At 41.1% G+C, this 7,324-nt stretch overlaps 2 pseudogenes across 2 annotated transcripts; one reads left to right on the top strand and one right to left on the bottom strand.

Annotated features, from left to right (window-relative positions):
* Positions 1–997: 997 nt before the first annotated feature.
* LOC308287171 (transcription factor HES-5-like) lies at positions 998–1,430 on the bottom strand (annotated as a pseudogene). Its single transcript has one exon. The product of its transcript is annotated as a transcription factor HES-5-like (transcript).
* Positions 1,431–6,658: 5,228 nt separating this feature from the next.
* On the top strand, positions 6,659–7,324 carry LOC308287350 (transcription factor HES-5-like; annotated as a pseudogene). The gene is made up of 2 exons: positions 6,659–6,785; positions 6,905–7,324. The product of its transcript is annotated as a transcription factor HES-5-like (transcript).

Here is a 7,324-nt window from a genome sequence, read left to right as displayed (position 1 = left end):
AATCACAGGTCATCTCACATCCTGTAGGGGTGGGTCCCTGACTATACCAAACCGAGTGTCCGAGTGCTACTTTGGGGTTTGGCCTTGGGTCAGTCATTTGGAACCTGTGCAGAGCTCTATGTGTATAATATCTAATCTAATGTCTATATTTATTCTGACTTCCTTATTCCTTAAGAGATGTTTATTGAAATGAAATGGTTCATGCGGTTCTTCTAACTTTCACTATAGAGTTCAGTAGGCTAAGCATGAATTTCCCTTAAATATAAAGTCAGAAGATCACTTCTGGTCTTTATACTAATTGGTGCTTAATTTTAGATAGTTAATTAAATTCCGAGGACTCAGAGTCCATTTGGTTGCATTTGTATAAATGCCACCGCTGTCTAACCCCCCCCCCCCCCCCCCCCCCCCCCCAAAGTGTGTAGTTAAGCTGAAATCTCAATCCTTTTGTTCTGAAAATAAAGTAAAATATGATTCATTTGTTGATACACTTGCTGAGTGCATCATCTTGGAAAATAATGACAAAGCAAAGTGTATATTTTTGGTTGATGATTATTTATTCAAAAAGTATTTATAAAGATCCAGTATGGGTAAATTATTCCTTATGGTTAGGACAGCATCATGGAAGATCCATAACAATTTAAGATTTAAGAAATGTGGAAATAATCATAATCATCGATCTTTAAGATGTTTTAACACAACATTTAATTACTTAAACTTTTAATTAAGATGAATAGAATTTAGAATTGTGCTGTTTTCAGCATGTTTTCAAGAATGCTGAATATTAAAATGCCAACTTGATTAATAAATTGTTGAACTTTTCAACACAGGACAATGTCTTAGTGTTCCTTTAGTGGAAAACGACCTCAAAGGAGGTGATGGAGTTGTACAGCATTATTTAGTTTCTCTTCCATAAATGTATGCCATTCTGGCACAAAGATATTTGACCAATGCAATGTGGTCAATTGAATGTGTTTGAGTTGCGACAGTCTGTTGTTTTCTACCAGGGCCTCCAGAGGGCGATGTTGACTGGACTCTTTGGTGATGCTGGACTGAACTGGAGACCTCAGCTGAGGTAAACAAGTCTCCTTCATGTTCTTGTCAGAGGATGACTGCAGGTTCTGGAAGTGGTCCAGCAGTCTTCTCTGGGACTGTATCTTCACCTCATCCTTGGACAGGAAGTGCACCACCTCTTGGACACACCTGGAGTATCCCTGATTGACAGGTGCTGAGTTGACAGGTTGATGCTGCTGCAGTTGTGTCAGGAAGCAAACTGTCATCTCCAGGATGTCTGCTTTCTCCAGCTTGGAGTCATTCTGTTGATGGAGGATCTCTGGACCTAGGAGAGACTTGAGCTGCTCAATGCTGCTGTTGATTCGCTCTCTGCGCAACTTCTCCACCAATGGTTTTCTCTGCAGAAAGCAGAAGAGCATAATTGATAAACTAAGAACAACACAAGTTTGAATAAATTCAACAAATTATGAACAAGATTTAAGTGTCCATCAAGTTGAGTCTTCAATTTACCTTGTGGTTCAGAGTAAGCTGCTCTATAAGAGCTGATTGGTGAAGTGATTGTAGGAGCCATGCATGGCTGGTCTATGTGCTGTACAATTTGATCTGGTTCTGATCTGACCACTGGCTCCATCCCTAACTATTTATAGTCCCCAATCTCTGTAGAATGTGTGGGTCTGGGCCTGGTTGGACTTTCTTAGCCAATCAGAGAGCAAGGAAGGACAATGAGCAATTCAATTGAATTAATTTTTTTTGAAGCAATACAATGCTGCTGTAACGTTCAAAATGGGAAAGTGGTGACCCTGTAAAGAGAGCAGATCTGTTGCCTGGTGTTGAGATCAATGACTGAGCACACGCTTAGCCTACGTAGGCCAGGAGACAGACAAAAATTACCCTTCTTTTTTTTAAACGCTCTACCTCTTTACAATGCAATGCGATGCGAGAGTGTGGTCTAGCCCAGTGGTTCTCAACCTTTTCAGGCCGCGACCCCTAAAATAATCATATTTTAACTGGGGACCCCCCCACTCTGACGAGTACGAGTTGAGGCATTACATTTTGTATAACACAGTTCTATTGTGAAAATAGCAGATCTACATGCTTACAACGCCTCGCGTTGCAAGGCGTTGTAAGCATGTAGATCTGCTATTTTCACAATTTCTGCCTATTTTGACAATTTGGCCAATGTTTAATTTGTCATTTTATAGGTAGTAAAACGTTCACTTTAGAAATGTGCTGATCACTTAAACTTTATGTTGGGTTGTTTACTGATGAGAGAGAAAACAATGTTTCACATTAAGTTAACCATCTGGGGACCCCCCCAAATAATTTGGGGACCCCCCTGGGGGTCCTGACCCACAGGTTGAGAACCAATGGTCTAGCCAATACCTATCTGGACTCCTGAATCGCTGCCCTCCATGCTCCATACTCTCTTATCTAGCATCAGGGTCTTAGCTCTACAGTGTTGTTAGCTAAGCTGTCGTGCTGCATGCAGTGCATTGTGCGCTTCTTGCCTTTCCTGGCTTTGCCCTGGTTGGCTCCCATATAGTGTAGTTTGCTTGCCACTTGTTCCGGGTGCCTGACAGCCTCATCCTTCTCTCCCTGACTTTGTCTGTGGTCAGCTAGTCCTACCACATTTCTGATGTGGTTTGTCTTTCATCCATCTGACACATAGTGCTATTCATAGCATTCTTGTGTAGACTCCATCCAGGGCCCTTTGCCCCACACAGCAGTACTGACTCCACTGTGCTGTTGCCAGATCATTTTAACATTATAAAATGAAATGGGTGCTTTGGCATGTACCCTTCTGAGCTGGTCGAGTCATCACTGTGATGTCAGACCAGGTCAGCTATATCCATATATGGAGTCCATGAGGTCAGATGTAGAGGTATTGACCAGCTCCATATATGGGGATCTTTGCAAATGAATTCTGTCTTGGCCATATTTGGAGCGTCCATATATGGGCATTGCCAAATATGGGCATTCCAAGATATGCGCTTAATATTGATGACATCAGGACAGAGATCTCCATATATGGGCATAAAAGGCACAAGGACAGAATTAATTTGCAAGTGTGACTCGTGTCACGGCAACCGACTGACACAATATGTCCATATATGGGCATACCCAGATATGGCCTTAATATTGATGGGCATAAAAGGGATTCTATTGTATGGGCATTCCCAGATATGGGTTTAATATTGATGGGAATAAAAGGGATTATTTGTGAGGTCAGCTCCATATATGGAGATCTAGGTGATGATCCAGTCGTCTCCATGTATGGCTATCCAGGTCAGTGTTGTGATCTTCATATATGGATATCCAGGTGCTAGTCAGTAGCCTTGATTTGCAAATGAATTCTGTCTTGGCCATAAATATTGGCTTTATATTGATGACATCAGGGATCTCCATATATGATTGCCAGAACAGGCTGTCTTTGTCATATATGGAGACAGTCACTGTCAACAATGTGATGTCACAAGAGGTCAGCTACTGTATAGACATTGAGGTGTTACTGACTGACTCAATGACTCACTGACGGACAGAATCTGACAGGTTTCATAGTAAACTGAGACCTACGGTCGCAATTAGGAGAGTAATAGCCTACAATTGAATCAAAATGCTGATTAAAATCCATATAATTAGTAATGGGTTCTAAATATAGTTCAATTTCATCAAGGAAACTAATACCTCAGAAAAAGAATAGTAAATAGTTACCACTCATCCAGGTGAGAAAGATATTTCTCCTGTCTTGTGACTGGAAGTGGGTGTGCGTAAAGAGTGGATCAGAGTTTCCCACACTGAGTCCTGTGTGCTGTGGTGTACAAAAGGATGTTGAATGGACCTTTAGTGACGGCTGTTTAGCACTGTGTTGTCATAGAGACAGAGTCTGACGTCAAACCATCTGATGGGAACGAATAGTAAGAACCAAGCAGGATATCATGAGTGACTGTCTGAACAATAATAATAAGAATACAACTCACAGTGCAGTATTAAAATCCACACCAACAACATGCTCTTATATGAATAAGAATGTTGGTCTGCTGGGTGATTGATTGTTCTGTTTTATACATAGGCCTAGACTGCGGTTTTATTCTGTTCTGAGCTTCAGCAGCTACCGACTTTGTCTTGGGTTGCATCATGGGTAGAAAGTTAAAAAGTCGGTATGACTGCAATATCCTTGGACTGGAAAGTCAAAAAAAAAAAGAAAAGGAGGGGGGAAAAAACTAAAACTAAACAAAACAGTCTGCATGCTGTAATCTGACAGTGCCACTGCCATGAACATGTAATGTTGTTGCTATAAATATAAACACAGAAGCAATTGGGAGGAAGTGGATTAAGAAATGGGAGGAGCCAAACCAAGTGCAAATGTGAAAGCAGATGGATTTTCCATCTTAAATCTGAACAGCCTTAACTTGGCTTGTTTTCATTTGATGTATTTATGATGTTTATAATGCATTTACCAGCAGTTGTCTATTGGTCATATCTTTGCCATCATATGGACAGGACAGGGTTCTCTTTTCCCCCTTTCTTTATTTAAATATATCTTTGTTGAATAAAGTGTGTTAAAGATAGATCAAATGGGGAGTGACATGCAGCAAAGGCTATATCTGGATCGGGACACAAACCCACAACACGCTGTCAGGCTACACTGAGCTAGCCTAGCTGGAGCTAGACATCCCAGCCATGTTAAAACAAGGTAGGGATGGATAGATAGATACTGCAGTTAGTTAGCTAGATGCATTAGTATCTAGGCTGGCCCCAGGCTAACACTGAGCCTAGGTGCCATGGACCGCTGCGGCAGTGGCTCAGACCAATATTTAACTTAACTATATTTGTTTCTAGCAGAATATTGAATTCAAGGACTATCACTGTTGTGTTTCCTTTGTGGCCCTTGTTGTAAAGGAATCATAGTCTTATGCTGACCAATTAAAAAATAGGTACAAAGAACTACATTTGATACAATAGAAAGTTGTATCAAACCCTAACCCTAAAGAAAATTGAAAGAGAAGAGAGTAGATGGAAATTCCTCTCCAAAAGTGTGGCAATTCTCTTTTTTTTAGAATAGTCAGGAGCTGGTGGGGTTGAGGACATGAAGAAGACTGTGACTCTGCTCTCCTGAGTTTTCCCACACTCTGTTCATTGACAGAGCTCTCTCTGAACAATAGACGTGTGCCTAGTTAAATGTTAATTCACCCCACACAAGCAGCTCCCAATAATCCCCTGAGGGCAGGGTTTGTTGTCTAGACCCTCCTCAATTAGGACAGCAAAAAACCACAAATATTTGTATGCACACTACAAAAGCATAATGTACAAATCCACTGCATTTGGAGATGGATGTGAAGTCAAATATAATATCTGTAAATTATGTATTTGCATGAATGAAAACAAACAAACAAAAAAGTTATTTAAGATATAGGCCCTGCAATATTGTTCAATTTGTTGGATGCAAATTTATTTCACAAGATATCATAAGAAGAGTCTACATAATATATAAAATCTTTATTTTTATTTTTATAAATGTATAGAAAAGAATGCCCCTCGCCATCTCTCACCACTCCGTCTTGGGGTCTGGGTGTATTGTCTCATAGGGGCCCTGTGAGTGAGGTTTCTCTGGTTTCCCACACTCTGTTCATTCACTGCTTTCATTAAGAACAAAAGAAGTGTGTCTGGTTGCACATCACATTAACTATGGACTCGGTCTGGGAGTTGCACCTCACTGTCTGTGAATGGAAATTCCAAACATCAAGACGTGTCCCCGCCAGGCTTTTGTGACAGGGTCCCATCAAGTTCCTAAATGGAATGCAGACATTGCAAGGATTAATGAAAATGCAGATGCTTTCTGCTCAGCTCAGACTTGTTGTTCTGCATTCCAGGCTGTTTATTTTGACTGAGTGGATAAAAGAGAACGCTTGGTGAGGTCTTGTCTAATATGGTACAATGTAATTTCACACTGGGGGACATTGCTCAAAATGCAAAGCAGAAAAATGCAACAAAATTCATATTCAGTGCTTGTTGTAAAGTTGCTTAATCATCAAGGTGCCAGCCAATCCAAGGTCGTTGTTGAAATGTTCAATATTAACACTATAATATGGACCCTGTGTAATATGCCCACTTAATGTTTATTTTAATACCTCCAAAGTTACTCCTTATAATATTAAATTGGTTAATTTCATTTTTATATTAAAAGACCACCAGCAAAGATCGCTGAAGAATAAAGTAAGGATCAGCGCAGTGATCAGGTTGCAGGTTAGATTCAGGCCTAACAGTCTAGATTAAATCTAAAACATAGAAATCATAGATTATGAACATGACATTTTATTTTAATTTTCATATCTATGTCAATCTCCCACGTGTGTGATATGATTATGAGCGTGTGCGCAAAGTCATTGATCTCAACATCAGGCTGCAGATCTGCTCTCTTTACAGGGTCACCACTTTCCCAGAGTCACACAAAGTCTCTCTCCATCACCCCCCAGTCGTCCACCTGTTCCCCTGAGATCTAACCATTGTCCCTCAGCAGTAAGAGCACTGAGCATGATGCATTCTCCATTGTCTAACCAAGCAATTCTATTGGCTGAGACTGTGAGAAAGTCCAACCAGACCCAGACCCACACATTCATATGTAGATTGGGGACTATAAATAGGAGGGATGAAGCCAGCTGAGATCAGATTCTCTCTAGTCTGTACAGAGACCTCTACAGCACAGACCAGCCATGGCTCCTACAATCACTTCACCATTCACCTCTTCTAAGGAGAACCCGACTCTGAACCACAAGGTAAATTGAAGAATCAACTGAATGGACAATTAAAACTGTTCATAATTGCCTGTACTGTAACATAATGTATGTTGTTCTTCAGAATATGTTTATTAATGATGTCTTTCTTCTTTCTGCAGCAAAGAAAACCATTGGTGGAGAAGTTGCGCAGAGAGCGAATCAACAGCAGCATCGAGCAGCTCAAGTCTCTCCTGGGTCCAGAGATCCTCAAACAACAGAATGACTCCAAGCTGGAGAAAGCAGACATCCTGGAGATGACAGTTTGCTTTCTGACACGACTGCAGCAGTATCACCATGTCAACTCAGCACCTGTCAATCAGGGATACTCCAGGTGTGTCCAAGAGGTGGTGCACTTCCTGTCCAAGGATGAGGTGAAGATACAGTCCCAGAGAAGACTTCTGGACCACTTCCAGAACCTGCAGTCATCCTCTGACAAGAACATGAAGGATACTTGTTTATCTCAGCTGAGGTCTCCAGTTCAGTCCAGCATCACCAAAGAGAAGAGTCCAGTCAACATCGCCCTCTGGAGACCTTGGTAG

The sequence above is a fragment of the Nannobrachium achirus genome (genome assembly GCF_963921795.1).
Source record: "Nannobrachium achirus genome assembly, chromosome: 6".
Classification (NCBI taxonomy): Eukaryota; Metazoa; Chordata; class Actinopteri; order Myctophiformes; family Myctophidae; genus Nannobrachium; species Nannobrachium achirus.
Note: the sequence above shows the minus strand (reverse complement) of the source record. Positions and strands in the feature narration are given on the sequence as shown.